The 14,968-nt window shown below is 45.2% G+C and overlaps 1 protein-coding gene across 4 annotated transcripts in view; it reads right to left on the bottom strand.

The window, feature by feature from the left end:
* The window catches only part of LOC114064683 (synaptotagmin-like protein 2), a 44,898-nt gene extending 40,038 nt beyond the window's left edge, over nt 1–4,860 (bottom strand). For 3 of the 4 annotated variants that reach the window (XR_003572797.1, XM_027897949.1, XM_027897939.1), the window contains exon 1: nt 4,837–4,860. The gene's annotated coding sequence lies outside the window, so the exon portion shown is untranslated. The remainder of the gene's footprint in view (nt 1–4,836) is intronic. The other variant, XM_027897957.1, reaches the window with a different exon arrangement.
* Between the last annotated feature and the right edge of the window lie 10,108 nt (nt 4,861–14,968).

The raw sequence follows: 14,968 nt of genomic DNA, 5'->3' as shown, positions 1-14,968 counted from the left end.
CCAGTCCTTTTACTGGTCATAAACTGATAATCCAATGCTATAGTTTAAATATTTGAGACTTCTGTTTATTTCATAGGTGGGAATTATTTGCAGAGCTTGCAGGATGTAGTTCATTGTAATTCTGCAGATTGCCAGCACCCAAATAAACAAGCACAGCCAGCTGGGACACCGAGAATTCCCCGAATATCCCATCCACTGAGAAATCCCCTAAGATCTCAGAGAACAAAGATGGCCCTTTCCCAGCTGCAAGAGAGGATGCCAGTATTTCAGAGACTTTGCTCTGTCTGTCACCTTGCCAGACCCACTCTGCTCATTCCAGGTGTTACTCAGGGAGCTCTGGAGGCAAGAGGGAAGTGCTCCCATGCCTTTGCTTTGGGATTGGGGGCAGGGGCTTGTGCTGAGGTTTGCTCTAAATCTGCATTTACATCCTCAAGAAAACTCAAAAAGTTTTACAAGAATTGGCATTCCCTATTTATAAGTTTGCAACAAGCCTGTATCCCCACAGCTTAGCTGGGAGCCAGTTCAGGGCTCCTTGTGCATGTTGTGCTGTGTCTGCTGCACTGACATTTCCATCTGAGAAATACCCTGGTGTCCAGGCTTCCCTTTCAGCCTGGCACCTTATATCAGCTTTAAGGAACTCAGCTGTCCCACTAGCAGTTTCTAGACACCACGTGGTATGAGGGGTACTCCTAAAAGCATCTTCTCAGCTCTTATGCTTGAAAAGGCAACAATAAATAAGTATATGGCATCTAAAATTGAGCAATTAGCAGCTTAGAGCTAGACCACTGCAGGTGAAGGTTACATATTCAGACTAACCATCTCCCTGTCCCCCTTTGTCACTCACTGATCCTCAGAACCCAGGTATTTTCAATATGTAAAAGGCGAGATGGACAATAAGTTCTGGCTGAGTTAAAACAAACTGCAGGACTGGAAGATGAAGAAAAAACAGCCACCCATGAGAAGTTCTGGCTTTTAGTTTTGACCCAGAAAAGTATCTGCTGACTTCAACTTTGCTTCCTTCCAAACATCATTTCTCCGTGTTTGCCTGCAGTGGTGACATGTCATTAACTGCTTTCCTGACCCTGATTGTTACGCCCCAGCAATTGTGAGCTTGCAACACCTACCCAGCCATGAGGAGCTGGTCGGGAGCCCTCAGAATCAGAAGCCATTTTATTTAAATAAAACCAACACCAAAACCCCCTCATTTTGTAACATGGTGGGGCCTGATTCCTGTTTACTCCTGTTCCTGCTGAGCTCCACGGCACGAGGCAGAGAGCGGTGATAAATCCCGAGGGAAACCAGCACTGTTTGTTTAGGAAACTTTGCATACTGAGGGATCCTTCCTTCTGCTGAATGATTATTTTTAAGCCTCAACCACGCCTGGATGATTCTGAAATAACTCAAAACTGGAATGAAAGTAACTGCAAAACAGTAGGGTGCATCTCATTATTGCTTGAAGTATTTGGAAGGTATAATTCCCTCCAACATCTGGGAAAAAGAGTTTTGGATACAACATTCTAAGAAGTAATCTCCTGACCTGTAGTTTCTAGTTTGTGATGCCAAAACACAGAGGGGGCTGTGTCCAGGGGCTGGGGTCACTCCCCACATCATGAAAAGGAGAAAAATGCTGCAGAAGTCCAATGCCTGATTTGGGATCCACAGCTCCTTCTCCTCTAATTCCCAAGCATGTCCTGAGGACTGGACAGGTCTGAGCACAGAAATGCACTACACTAAAATTTTAAATAAAGCTGTTTTACTTTGTCACCCTGACATACGGTAAAAAGGAAGATCCAGAAAGAGTAAGCCCATTGCTGAAGCTGCAACATCACCTGCTTTCAGATCTTACTCTATGAGAAAGTCATACATGAGAATATTTTTTACACAGTCACTTTTCTTCCAGGAATAATGCAACTTTCCAATGCAAACACAGACTCAGTCATTAATCCACTTATTGGAGCCATGTACATGCTCTAGGAGCTGAATGACTTCAGTGGGACAAGAGGTCCTGCAAGCACTAATTACTACAAGAAGAAAAAAGCACCTGCTTCCACTGTCTGTCCCCTGCAGTGCTCAGAGTTAGGTGAAAAATCCTGTATTTCAGTCTATCCAGTGAAGGGTGATGTACAACACCCACAGTCATGAGGAGGCTAATACCATCAGAGATGGGCAGTCCCGATTCACAAGGAAATTAATCATTAAATAAATCAGATGCCACACTGATTTCAACAAGGCCACAGCTCTCATGTTAGGCTTTTCCTACAGGAAAAAGTTGCAGGAGATTAATTAGCTAGAGGCACAGCTATAAACAGATATGCTTAAACTAGCACAAATCTGCATGTGGACATGGCTTGTCATTTAGTTTAGCCTAAAATAAAAGTTTAGGCAAACTCAAGTGAGGAGTCCAAATACAGATTGCACCAATTTAATTAAATGACTAAAAATAAAATCAGTATCAGATGATCATCTGGTACCATTTTCTTGTGCAGACAAGGTGTTTTTTCCATCTGTGCAGCTCCGTGAATACTTAGCCAATCTTGCAAGGAGGTGGGGAAAACAGACTTTTTGGATAAGAATAACAAGATCACCTGAACTGTTGAACAATTCAGTTTTATTTCTAGGTGTTCAAGCCAAATAAGATTTGGAGCTTTTATGTGAGCAGTGACAACTATAATTCTGCCCAGACCCAACTGTATGATGATGCTGTTGTGTAAAGCGCACGTTACACTGCAGAGGGTGAGATGCCTGCCCACACTGCTGACCCTGTTTTGCAGTGCTACATTCAGCCCAGACAGCTGCAGGTCTGTGAGAAGGCAACAGCTTGGGCTGAACCTGCTGGAGGCTCATCCCAGCAGACACCCAGAGCAGTTCCCACAGCAGATCTCGGGGGGTGAGTTTCACTGAACTGCTGTCCTAATCCCACTTGGTTTGTCCCTCCAAGATCAACTGTACCATTAGGTTTAACTTGCAAAAAGTAACTTGCTTTTGATTCAAGAATCACTAACAGACCCTTACTTCTCTCAGGCTCTGCCACCCCTTGACACCCTCATACTTCTTTCAACTTTGTTGCAAACATTTATTATTGTTTTGCTTTTCTCCCCCGCTACATCTCTGACTGCAGATAACAATATTGATTTAAATGCAATCAAAGCGAGTCTGATGGACAATGAACACTTTGTCCATGTTGTGCCATACTGTGGCAAGGGCTGCCTCTTTCCCAGGGATGGAGGCCCATTAAAGGGACACGATTTATGAGTTCAGGGGCAAAAAACAAGTTTGCACTTCAATTACAGAATTGTGCAGGAGAGCAGAAACTTGGGTCACCACGTGGAGTTTCTCAGATATTCTGCCAAAGGTGAAATGGGGAGGGAGGTAGAGGAGATGAGTTCAGCCCTCAGAACCAACTGATCTCTGCCTGCTGACACCCTCACACAAGTTTCACCGGGGTAGGTTGGTAGATCTGCACCTCTCTGACCACACCCTGTGGGGAGAGGCTCAGGGGGCCCAGAACGGTATATAACATCACTGGTGAGAACAAGCTCCATTACAAGCTATTTCATATAAAAATGACTCACTGCCAAACAAACTCAAAGTAAGACACAGTAAACCAAACAGCAGTGGCCATAGGTTACCATGGCTTATCCCACTGGAGAGCTGGCTGCAAAGGGAGTAGAAATTAATAAATGCTGCTGCTTTTGTTGCCATGCCAAATATTTACAACAATGAAGCACAAATAAGGAAGTAAATAAAACCAGCATGGAAGGGAGAGACTATGAAAATACAGACAAAACAGCATAAGTCACAGGAAAGTGACACACGATGTTCCACGTCTTCACAGGTAATTTAGAATACAAAGTGGGGAAGCAATAACAAAAAGTACAACACAAAGCATCAGAAGTACTCCCTATTTTGTAGCATTTTCCTTTTTTAAAGACTTGTTCATGTTAGGCTTTCTCTACAGAGAAATTTGTGGGTGACCCATCCCTGGAAGTGTTCAAGGCCAGGTTGGATAGGGCTTTGAGCAACCTCATCTAGCGTAAGCAGGGGGGTGGAATGAGATGGTCTTTAAAGTCCCTTCCAACCCAAATCATTCTATGATCTCTCCTCTGAAAGCCAGCAGCCCCCTCACAAGCTTAATTCTAAGAGATGGCACAAAAACACTCTAACTGCAAGAAGCCTTGACAATACAGTTCATCAACGCAAGAAAAAAACCACACTTTTATTTAAGTAACAGCCCCACGTTCTGTCCGGACCCGCAGGTGTGATGCCCTGCCAGCCTGTCGCGTGGGGCCCGCCCCGAGCCGTGACCCGAAGGGCCGTGGGAGGTACCCCGTGGGAGGTATCCCCGCCTGACCCTGCGTGCCCCGAGACGTTCCCCTCGCCCCAAGCGGTGCGGCGGAGCACAGAGCACCCGCACCGCGGTCCCCACCGGCACCGCCGCTCCCGCACGGCCATCGAGGCGAAGATGAGGGCTGAGAGAGGGCTGCGACGAGGGCTGTCCCGTGTCCTGCCCCGCTCGCTGTCCAGCCCCACACTCCCCCCGCTGCCGAGTCCCCCCGGACGGCAGACTCTGCCTTGCCCTGCCCTGCTCCGAACCGCCCCGGGAGCGGCGGGCATCCCCCCGGGAACCGCGGGTACCCCGAGCACGGCTCTGCCAGCGGTGCCTCCGCTCCTGGAGAGCAAGGTCGGGCCGGCAGCGGTGCCGGAGCGTCCCGGGACACGGGCAGGGACCCCGAGCTCTCACAGCCACTGCCGAGCCCAGCCTAGGGACCGCACACCCACCACCCCCCCCGGACACCGGGACTGTGCCCGGGACAGCGGAGCCCCACCGGCCCTTACCTGCCCTCTGCAGCGCGGGGCGGGGGCCGGGTTATCCCGGGGAGGGGCTATCCCGGGAAGGGGGTGGGGTTATCCCGCACGGGGGCGGGGTTATCCCGGGGCAGGAGTGGGGTTATCCCGGGATGGGGCGGGAGCGGGGTGTGCCTGTCCCGCCCGGCAGCACCGCGGAAAACTTGGCCCGGTGGAGATGCAGGCCGAGCGCGGGGCTCAGGTGGATCGGCGGGGCGCAGTTTGGGTATGGGAACGGCCTGGGTTGGGGATACTTTCAGTCATCCCGGATGTTGTTTGCCCTTATTTTATATTTTGGGTTGTAAAGATAAAGTAACTAGTACCACCCTTGGTTCAGCCGGGGCAGGACCCACCCCGGCAAGCCAAGGTGTAAGGTGCTAAGAGAGATGTAAGTTGTTAGGAGAACAGGTGTAACGTGTTAGGAGAGCAGGTGTAAGCAGCAAGGCCACCTCAGCCCCAGCCCTAGGGCTCGGTACAGCCCTGCAGCCGCCCCATCTCCATCTCCCGGGATGGTGCAGTCTCCTCCTAAAACAAAACGCATCCCTCTCCCCTGCATCTACCACGAGAGAGAAGGCTGAAGCAACACGAGTCCCATTTGCACATCACTAAAAGTTTGAATTTCTGGGTGCTGCACTGTCAATGCCTCTGCATCAAGCGGAGGCAGGAACAGCTTAGTGTAGGGTTTACTTGTCCTGTTCAATGCTAGAGAAAAATGTGACTTGGAAATGAGTAAATGCAGTCACATGGGGACAACTTTACAACAGCCTGTCAAATCAGTGAAGTGCTTTTTATTACCACAGCTAGTGCCTCCCATGCTTTTCTCGACTTTCAGTCTTTTAGTATCTTCAAAAGAACAACTAGCAGAAGCCACGTAAAACATTGAAATAGTAGGCAGAGGTGGGAAAAAAATTGGATTTACTTGCTGATCTCTATTTAGGCTTTCATGGTTTGTATCCTAAAATGAACTCCTGTTTCAAGTCTATAGTTTGGACTATGAAGCTTAAAGCACCAGGAGGTGTTTTGAGTCAGAGAGATGCTGATTGCTGCCTGACCCTATGTCATTCATTATCATGACTTCTGTCTTCCAGAACAACTGCTATATGTACTGAAGCCCTGCTTCCTTGGAAGTGGCTGGGCATTGCCTGCTGATGGGAAGTAGAAAATAGATATTTTGTTTTTCTTTGCTTTCCTGTGCAGCTTTTGCTTTACTAAGCTGCTTTTATCTTGATTCACGGGGGTTTTTCCCATCTTACTTTCCTCCACTCCGTCCTGTCCTGTTGAGGAAGGCAGTGATAGAGCAGTTTGGTGGGCACCTGGCATCCAGCCAAGGTCAACCCACCACAAAGGTATTTCTTCATTCATATTCCCATCATGGAGAAAAGTGCCTCAAAGCCTACATGACTTTTCAGAGTGCAGTGTGTGACTCCTCTTGAGATGCACCTTTAGCTTGGATGAACAGTCCCTTTGTTCCCTTGCCTGTGTTGGGACCTCCATAAGTACAACCATAGCACAACCCATCTCTCTCAGGCTTTTTTCTTTCCATGCTACCCTTTTCCTTAATTCACAACCCATTAAGCCTAGAATGTTTTCAGTCTTTTTAGCTGTGACTTTCAAAAGGCTGCCAAAAGATAGCTGAAAGTATAGAGCAGTGTGATTAATGCTCTCAGAGTTTCTTCCCGATTCGGCTCTGTTAGAGGAACTAAATGTGGAAGCATGACAAAACCACCAGCAACTATTTCATTGGGGGCTTTCATTCAAATTTTTGCAAACCCACTGGGTTTCTGTAACTTTTCTCCCCAGCTACATAACTGCAGTACTGAAATTACTGGAAGCACCAAAAGGAAGAACATGGTGCTTTGGAGATGCCATTTACTTCCCACTGTGTCGTCATCACAAAAATATTGTACTGCACAGAACTGCATCTCAGTTTTGCTTACTGAGTGTTGAAAGTTTAGTTTACAACTTGCCAGAATAACAAAACAAATAAACCCCCTGGTCCACTAGGACAAATGCTCCACCAGCAAGCCATAAACATAAATGCAGACTCCATAGGAGAGAACCAAAAAAAACCCTGCTGATACATCTGTGTATGAGCAGGATCCTATTTGCATCTGCAGTAACTGGTAACCTAAGACTGGACAGGTAGAGAATAGCAATGTGTCTCCTTAGACACATCCCTTGCAATCCTGCTGAATGTCTTACTTGGTTAGAGAAGGACAGTCATGTAACAGTCAAAATTCAGCAAGTAAAATTCAGTCCAGGTCAAGTGATGCTTCATGGAGCTCATCCAGTTTAAACCAGCTAAGAGCCTGGCCTTATTTTATTTGGCACTGGGGACCTCAGTTTTTACTGATGAAAAGCTGAGCTGTTTTAATCGAAAACTGAGGCTCTGTATCCTTTCCCTGTAAGGTATAAATCTGTATTGGTTGGCAGCAAGAACTATGAAAGTTTTTTGATACCATCTTGCTCGGCACTGCAAGATGATTTTTTTTCTTTTAATGTAATAACAGTTTTAAAAGAGAAATTGGCTCATGTTTCAGGGAACTTTCCAAGAGGCTTACAAATCATGTGGCCCAAGTCACGGGAAAGATGTTACTAACTGCTGACAGCAAAGCCAACAGGTTTTAAAGGCCACATTCATCCCAGCTACCAGTGACAGAGTGGGATGGCAAAGTGCAGCCATGGCTTGAGCAGCTGGAGGGGCTTGAGTCTGCACCAGGTACTGGGGCAAGGTCCAGGCTCCTCTCTGGAGTGAGAAGATCTGGTTACTAGAGGTGAAGTTTCCCTGTAGAAATGCAGGAACACAGGCACCTGTAGAGATGAATTCCCCATCCTACAATGTGGGGAACCTCCTTCTTCCATTCATCTTCCATCGGCTGCATACGGAACTGAGGCGACACGGCCAGGCGTTCCTGCTTCAAAACGAGGTAAACAAAGCCTGATCCCAAACCAGATTCCTTCGAGACCACTGGTGGGCTTTAAGGCTTATTTCATTCCAGTGGCCAGAAAGCCAAGTAATCATCCAAATCCTGGCAAGCACAAGGAAAATCCTTCTGGAAAACAGACCAACAAGCCCAAGACCTCCAGCCATATGACTGGTATTGATCAGTGTTTGTAAAGGAAACAGTGAAGAGTTCACACATGCATGAGCTACACCAGCATGGATTGTATACTGATACACATACTGCTCTGGTTGCAATACACTTATTTCTGGCCATATGTGTCTAGGTTAGTGCTACAACAGAATGAAACCAGCACTGAAAAGCAAATACCACACAGCTGCTCTTACCACCACTGCTGCTCCAGGTTTGCTGTGCTGAACTGAGGATTTAAGCCAGACAGATGGTGCCTACAGCAAAAAAGCATCCTGAGAAATCTGTTCTCTGTCTTCCAAGAAATGTAGTAACCCAGCTTACAGCAGAAGACAACATAAAGCAGATGGTAACTTCTCACAGAGACAATTAGCAAAGGTTCATTTTCAGATGAAAACGTGTTGTTGATGGTAAAGTGACACTGCCTGATATCCCTCCTGCACACTGTCCCATCCCTGCCCTCTGGATGCCCTGCATGCTCCCTTCTCATCAGCAGGAAGCCCTCAGAGATACGTTTGCTGCTAACTGGCTTTAAAAATGTCCTGTGTTTTAAGAGGAAACAATACAAAGTTCTCTCCTGTTGGGAACACATCCTGGGCATGCCTTTAGAAACAAGCAAACAATAAATCTTCTCTCACATTCTTTGAAATACGAGTGAATTCGCTGCCCCTCTTGCAGTGCAAATCACGTTTTAGAACTGGATTTCTCTTTGGTTCTGACAGGATGTCCCAAGTAAAGGCTACACTGCTGCCCAGTACCACACAAGGAAAGGTAACACAGAGGCAAAAGCACACAAACACTTCAGGTCCACAACACTCCTTGTCACAACCTCGACTGCACACGGTCAGCTCTGCAATTTCTTTTTCTGCACCCTATAACATGCATGTTTAACATAACCTATCTCATCTTGTCTGTCTCTTAGGACATTTTTATGGATTCTACCGGGCTTTGCATCAGACCCTTAATGACACAGTCATTTTGAACTAAAAGTCCACATTTGCCAAGTTAGTTTTGAAGTATTGTAAACATCTTTCTTGAGAGAAGTCCCACTGAACTGCCAGGCATCAGTGTGAGAACTCTGCTCAAATGGTTTTCAAAACTGCCTATAACCATAATTTTAAAGGACAAAATGCATTTGGTATGTAGTGCCTCAAGAAGCAGTCAGAGCAGAAAGGAGAATTCTTAAGAATAACTCTTTAAAAAGGAAAAAGGAGCATTATTTTGAGGATGATTTCTCATTATGAAATATCAGAACTTTTTTCCTGTCCCCTTACAATGAAACAGGCACCCCTTGATTTCTTCCATTGCTCCATCAATCCAAGCAAGGCTGAAACACTTACCTGGGTGTATTTCCATCTCAAAAGGGTCCAGTGAGGTTTTAAGTCACTAATGTAAGCAAAGCTTTTGTATTGCAAAAAAGGGTATCAAAATAGGCTGTTTACTTAACATGCACGGAATAAATCAGGACTCTGCCAGAATTTTATATTATTAAAACATGAAAAAAAAAAAAAAGCCTAAATGCATTATGCTGACATTTGCTTAGAGGAAGTATTGCTTTTGCTGTATTTGGCCAGAGGGACTACTACATGAAATGAGTTTGCTTACAGGAATGGGATGACAAAAATAGCATTTTCTAAGGAAACAGGAAAGATTTGCTGATGTTCTTTGGAAGTGCAAATTAATGCTACACAAGGGAGAACACATATAAGGTATATAAAAAATGTCACAAGTACTTGTGCTCAAGCACATCTAAAAAAGTCCTTTTTAATCATCGAGAGCCAGCCCTTGCGATGAACTCCCACACCATTTGTTTATCTCTTCGATCAGTTAATGTTTTAAAAAAGGGAACGTTTGCAAAAATGCAAGCACCCTATGAATGGCATTTGACCTGCAAGAGAGATTATATTATTCAAATAAATGTCTTTCTAGAAATCAGCAACTAACTGTCAGCTATGTTACTATTATTAGTAGTAATGCAGTGTTGAAGTAGAAAAACCAGGAAGAGGCATTGTCCTGGTTGGCTTTAAAGTCCAAACTGCAAGAAACTGCTAAGAGTTTTTCATCCTTTTTAAAGCCATATGATGACATATTCAAGGTCACTGTGTGCTTCAGTAGGGCCATACTTTTTAAAAAAATAAAAATTATGTATGTCATTGATTTCCTTTCAGGTTTTTGCTATTTTAGGGTATACTTGGAACTATTTTAAGATTCTTTCCATGCAACTGAAAGGATAGAAACAGCCTTTTCTTCAAGAAAGAGCAAATGAAACTGACCTTTCATGTCATTCATTATTCACTAATAATCTCACAGAGGCAGAGATTTAGAGGAAACCACGAAATATTACACAGTTCATGATAAATTTGACAATCCTGGTACACCTCAGGTCAATGTCTCCCATATACAACATATTCTAATGATGAGACACAGAGGCTAAACAGCAACTTTCTACAGCACATGTGCCCGTGGCTGACTCCAACACTGCGACGTCTCGCTGACGCCACACGACTCAAATCAAGGCTGCAAATGATCATTTGAAGGTCAGGGTCTTGCTGTCCCAGGAAGGCATTTTAATTGCATTTAATTACTGTTAGCAATGTACAACCACTCTGAGCTGTCTGCTACAGGTCAGTTCTCAACTGGGGGGTGAACTGCACACAGTGAACTGCAAACAGCTTTTTGTAGAGATGCAGAGACAGTGACCGTGATGGATGCCAAACAGAACAGTCCCAGCTGGATACGTGACGTTAACCTGCAGGATGAAAAGGGGCAGAATGAAAAGCTCGTGCTAATTCAGTACCAGTCACATCAGTGGTGCTGATAGATAAGTCCCTGAACCAGGTTTTAAGCCTTTCTTTCTTTCTGGGGGCTGTCTGCTTATAGAATTGGAAGCTTTTCAGCATTTCATACAGGCTCCAAGAACATATCACTTAATGAACATTATAGCAAAGGCCACCCAGTAGGAGTTTTACATCATCTCTGGCACAGAATCAGTACTCTGTGTTTGGGGAGAAAAACAGAAAAAAGAGCCCAACTGCCCTTCTGAGAATTTTACAAAGCAATTTGATTCTTTGGGGATGCCCGTACAAGCCTGTGGCTTTTTGCTTTCTCCTTGTGAGAGCCTGGCAATTACAGGGTAGTTTACAAACCAAGATTGTTACAGCAAGTTGAGTGCTCTGTGGGTGCAGAGGTGAGCAGCTGGGCAAGGGGAGGCAGCTGGTGAGAGGGGCTGGTGGGCAGCACTGTGGGTACCTGTGCCACGGGCACTCATGGAGTGGGGGGACACTGCCTGGTGCATGGGGTTCTGCAGCACCTGCCAGCCTGGCCCAGGGAAATCCAGCCAGGAACAAGGAGATGGGAAATGTGCAGGACACAGCCTGGCTGTATCACACAGGAGGGAGCTGGGCTGTGGGCACAAGCTGGCCTGCAATGGGCCACAGCTACCGACCAGATACGGATCAGTGGGTTCCTCACCAACAGGACGTGTTTGCACAGCTGCAAACCCCTGCTGCCATGAGGAAAGGCGTGACAGGGATGTAACTGTGCCAGGCTGAGCTGCCCCACTGCCTTTGGTAGCTCGTCTGAAGCAAATTGCTGTGTGCAGCTGAATTAGACAGTTGTTCTTCAAAGGTTACACCCTACACGCTATTAAGATTCATGTGATTTTGAGATGAAGTCATCTGAGTGATTGCTTTCCCAGCTGCTCCCACGATGTACAGGCTGCTGACAGTTTCATTTTCCATTACTTCCCTCCACTATGCAAACTCACTTGATCACTGAAGGATAACAAGTGCTTCCAAAAAATTCGAACAGCAAGATGTAACAAAGCTGCCGGGCTACAGGATCAGTTGATGAATAACTTTGGTTGCCTGCCACAAGCAAATCAAAAGCAGGACAAAACAAGTGCTTAGGTTTATCTCAGCTGGCCTTCCACACTGTTTTTTATTCAGGATTGCTGATCCTCTGCTCCACAACTTCATCACATCATTGTGCTGCCATACTCAATGTAATGAAAACAATTAAGACAACTCTAATGAGATCATTAACAAAGCAGGAAAGGAAGCATCTTATCATTTTTCCTGAGAATTAAAACCAAGTAAACAAGTAACCTTCTCCCAGCAGGAAGCTCCTGGGAATCAAAAGGAAAAGTCTCATTAAGAAAGGCACTGTGCAAGCAGTCACTCTTGGTTCACTTCACATTAACTCGCTCACCTTATCAAGCTGCAGCATTTCCAAGGCACTGCCCAGCTTCCAGGAATCCAGAGTTTCTCAAGGAAAATGCCCCATCACATCCCCCCTCGAGGAGCCAGTGCTGGAGCAGTGCTGGGAACTGGCAGAGCCAGGCTCCAGCTGCCACCAGAGACCCCATGGCACACATGCCAGGAGAAGGGCAGCTGAGGCAAAACGAGCTGTACAACTATTAATTAATAATTAATGGCATATAGAAATATTAGTCCGCCTCCTCAGGGAAAAGGCCACACAGTCTCACTAAACTCAGGTTCCTTCAGAGGGCAGCCAAGCTGCAGAGCCTGGACACAGAAAGAGCTTCTCGATTCCCTCCACCAGTTACGTAAATTCCAATGGAAAGGATTCACAGCCAGGTCAAACCTGGGCAGGCAAAGCAATGCTCAGACACACAGGCTGCTTTAGTCTCTCTTCTAAACTGGAACATGCCAAAAGCAAAGAGATTTGCAGCAGTTCCTCCCTGCATGGAGTAGGGAGCAGCTGAGGTCAGCACTGAGACCTCTTATTTCCAAGTGTTTCCTTGCATCAGTGAAAATTAAAAACCAGCTATTTTTTAAAATAAAGAATGAGATCACCCTGTATTCATTTGACAGCATGAACTGGTGTGTTTGAAAGCATGAAACACATCCTTTTAACACGAATCCACCTGAACCCTCTATTTCAGAGGCAGCAGGAGATGCTGGAAAGCCTAGACTTCAGCCCAATTACATGAATTTTGTGCCAGGTTTTAATTTGGCAGAGTAATCCTAGAATTACATTATCATACCTGTTAAGGCAGCCACCATACAAATTATACAGTTCCATGCACTCTTAAGCTGAAAGCATTTTTCATTTTAGACAAGTACAACAAATGCTGCCAAACTGAAGGAACAATATCATTTAACAGTTTCCAAAATTGTTAATCTATGAAAATGCAAACAATGATTAGAAGAAAGACCTTTCTCTCTGATAAGATTGACAGACAGTTTAATCCCCAGATCCTAATTGTGAATTTCCCTTTTCTTTTTTTTTTTTTTTTTTTTTGGTGGTGGTTTTTTGTTTTTTTTTTTTTGCTTGATTAGCTTCAATTCTGAAACCACATGAAAAAGAAAAAGGGGGGGAATAAAAAAGAAGACATAACATGGAGAGTTAATCATACGCAGGAAAAAAGTGATGCAGCCATGCAAATCCAAGCAAACAGCAATTGTACAAAGACAGAACCATTTTACTGTGATTTATCATGCAGTGGAGAGCTTGCTTTGGTTTTCACACCTGAGCCACAGCATGTAAATGGATTCTTTGATGGTGGCACTTTCTGCTAGAAAGTCATCCTTTAGCCTGCATCAGCCAAGGCACTCGTGGTGCTCAGCTCACCTGCACACAAGGGGTTAAAACTTACCATTTGTGGTAACACCTCAAGTGCTGCAGAACCATCCCTCTGCTTCTTTGACAAAACTCCCTCCAGTATCTCCTTCATCGTGGTCCAGCACAGTCCAAGACAGCCCAATCCCAGGCTACATGGATGCTACACCAGCATCCCCAGGAGGTCTGGGGAAGCATCACGAGCAGCTGCTTCTCTGCTTTTTCATGCTTTTCTCAGGACAGAAGGCAGGGAAAACCAGAGCAGTGTTACCAGCAACACAAATGGCCTGAGCCAGATCCACAAATTTATCCAGGTGCTTACATTCACAGTGATTTCACACGGGACTTGGTGACTAAATACACACTGCTGTGGGTACAGGTGTTACAGTTCTATTGCAATGTGTTGTACACATCCCTTTGACTACAGCAGGCATCAGCTTCCTAAAGCCATACAAGATAAAAAAACTTCTTACATCATCTGTGTCTGTCAAACAGGCCAGATCAGATGGCAGAGGTCTGGCACTCTGCACGCTCTCAGCGACATCCCGCTGAACTAACTGACTGCCACATTTTTTAGCAATCTAAAACGTTCAAGTTACCCCATCTGCAATAGTCCAGAAATGTGGAAAATGTTAGAATATTGGTGCTGACCACTGCAGCCCCACAAGGGGTATATGTAAAATGGCCATTAACAGCTGCCCCAAGACACCCTCTGCACGAGATGTGCCAGCCCCCTTCTCTGAGCAGAAATCCCAGCACAGCCAGGGCGAAGTGCCTGAAGTGCTGATGCCTGGCCTGCAGCTCTCTGATCTCCTGGCAATCAATGTTCTGCTCTATCTCATTTCAGTGCTTTTCCTTATCCCAGAAAGTGGATAGCCTTGGATAGCCTGTTGGACAGGGAGCTTGCTCTAGGAAACTGGTGTTTTTGTTTGTTTGTTTGTTTTTTGAATGGTTAAAAGGAAAGAAGACCTTCTTTCCAGAGTGAGAAAATGGACAATAAAAAAAAGACCAGTCCAGACCCTTTACAAGAAAATGGAACTGTGCTTTTTGATTACAAGCTGTGCCGATTCTGGGAACTGAATACAGGTGACAAGCCATGGTGCTCTCCTCAGAAGTGTTAATATTATTGGTACCTTTACACTCTTTTACTCTCTGCAAGTTTAAAAATAGCAGTGAGTTCATGAATTAACTTTTAGGCAGAAAAGCTTATAAATATCTTTTTAGACCACAGTTGTGCAATAGGCAGGAAAACTGTACTGTGCATTTGAAAATCAACCTAATGATGGATTTAAAGGCTTAAAGCAGCTCTTTCACTGTACTTGTTTAAATCTTTAATTACACACTTCTCTTCATCCCCAGCCATCAGCTGTGATACTGAACCAGAGAGCTTTATAAATCACTGGGTTATGTTGGGTTTGGTGTCTTCACACAATTACAGATTTAGCATA

The sequence above is a fragment of the Empidonax traillii genome, unplaced genomic scaffold, assembly GCF_003031625.1.
Source record: "Empidonax traillii isolate 1590-97213 ecotype Southwest subspecies unplaced genomic scaffold, ASM303162v1 scaffold20:size5563877, whole genome shotgun sequence".
Taxonomy (NCBI): domain Eukaryota; kingdom Metazoa; phylum Chordata; class Aves; order Passeriformes; family Tyrannidae; genus Empidonax; species Empidonax traillii.
This window is presented reverse-complemented; position numbering and strand designations above follow the sequence as displayed.